Source organism: Phalacrocorax aristotelis, chromosome 19, assembly GCF_949628215.1.
Source record: "Phalacrocorax aristotelis chromosome 19, bGulAri2.1, whole genome shotgun sequence".
In the NCBI taxonomy this organism is placed as follows: domain Eukaryota; kingdom Metazoa; phylum Chordata; class Aves; order Suliformes; family Phalacrocoracidae; genus Phalacrocorax; species Phalacrocorax aristotelis.
Window position 1 is genome coordinate 2201457 of NC_134294.1, and position 1734 is coordinate 2203190.

At 53.8% G+C, this 1734-nt stretch overlaps 1 long non-coding RNA gene across 1 annotated transcript; it reads right to left on the reverse strand.

Moving 5' to 3' along the window:
- Positions 1–340: 340 nt before the first annotated feature.
- On the reverse strand, positions 341–1207 carry LOC142066605 (uncharacterized). Its single transcript, XR_012663745.1, has 2 exons — positions 1076–1207; positions 341–516 (listed from the first exon to the last, which is right to left on the reverse strand). It is a non-coding gene; the product is annotated as an uncharacterized LOC142066605 (long non-coding RNA).
- Between the last annotated feature and the right edge of the window lie 527 nt (positions 1208–1734).

The following is a 1734-nucleotide window of genomic DNA, read 5'->3' on the forward strand; positions in this document are numbered from 1 at the left end:
CCTCCCAGGTCCGTGGCAATGGTGGGACTAAGGGAAAAATCATTGCAGGGCAGGAGAGGAGGTTTGGAGAGAGGTTCTAACCCCTGCTGCGAATCTGGGAGCTGTACTGACAGTGCCTGGGCGGAGGGAATAGCACTGAGCATGGGATTATCCTGCTCTAATAAAAGCTTAATAAGCACTATGAAAAGAAATAAAAATCTTTCCAGAGGCAGCGGCCAGGCCTCATCACAGACGCCATCCCAGTCTCTGGGGATGCTGCCTTTGCGAGGCGATGCCTGGGGGCCCCCAGCCTGCCTCGGGTCCCTGCAACTAAACACAGCGCAAGGGCTTCCCCTCGACGTGTCGTTTACACCATTTTATTTTTAATTTCAACTTAAAAGCATCTCTCCCTACCGGCACCTTCCCCTTCGGGAGGGGAAGAGGGATCTCTGCTGATCTCCAGGGTTTCGATAAAAGGGTTGGAGCTGGCGGTTCCTCCCCAAGCTGAGCAGTCAACGCGAAACAGCAGAATCAATCCTGCCAAAAAAAATCCAAAAATGGGGGTTTAACCATTATTTTTTTTCCCCTCTTGGAAACCAGCATTGGAGGTTCGGGCAGTTGCGGCTGGCTTCTCCCAGCAGCTTCGCGTAGCTGAGGGGGAACATCCCTAATGTGATTTTGTACTTAATTTGCTCAAGCATCTTTTCCAGCGGCCCTTGCAAGTTGTACGCTTGTTTTTCTCCGTGCCCTCGATTCTGTACGCACGAGCTGTGAATCATCCCTGCTTGGGGTGATATGTGGCCAGGCTGCGCCCCAGCAACGTGCGGCAAACAAGCCAAGGCCTTGATTTTCTTGATCTTGAGTCAAGATCTTGATTTTCTTATCTGGAGGCAGGCAGGGAGGAGAAACGGGACCCAAGGGGCGGCTTCTAAAGACCACGGGAGGTCTCCTGAGATGCGCTGGGAGAGCGGCTCCTCGGGCTGGCAGGGCGGCCGCTCTCCGGAGCAGCTAAAAACTTGCCTGGTTTCATTTGTGAATTGACAGGCAATTTGGGAAACTGGACTTGGTGCTTTTTGTACTCATTTATGTCACTTACCTGCTTGGAGGATGCCTGATTTAGTCCTTGAGCTCGATGAGGCATAAATCGGTATGGATTAAGCCCTGAAAACAGGGCTGGCCCAAAAAGCAACGCCGAGGCAGGGAGGAAATTTTGCGGATTTGCTTTATTGTCGCAGGCAGACGGCAAAGCCGGCGTGACGGTAGCCGCTGTTTGCACAGCGGGCACTGCAAGGGTTGTGCTCACGGCATGGCAAAAGTGGTTATTCCTGCAACGGAGACAGAAAGGGCCGGGCTGGCGGAGCCTGGTGTGGTCTTCCTGCAGGAAAAGGTGCTCAACAGCCAAAATAAGCACGTGAGACTCGATACGGGTTCGTGCACGTGAGGGATGGTGCCAGTGCCGTGTCTGTGCAGTGGCTGGCGATGCTGAGAGCAAGACGAGGTCTGCAGAGCCAGGAGCTGGTGCGAGGGGACTGATAATTCAGCTACCGATGCTGCAGCAGCAGGGACAGCCCAGCCCTAGGCTGTGCCCTTCAGAGGAGCAAGCAGGGGGTCTTGCCCCAGGAATTAGCTGCCCGGCACAGAGAAAAGCCTCTCTGCTTCCCAGAGGCAGCAGTTCGGGCACCTCGGGAAGCATTTTGGTAAAATAAAAACATCGAACCCTGTTTCAGCGAACACGTGACACAAACTTTTCTGCCA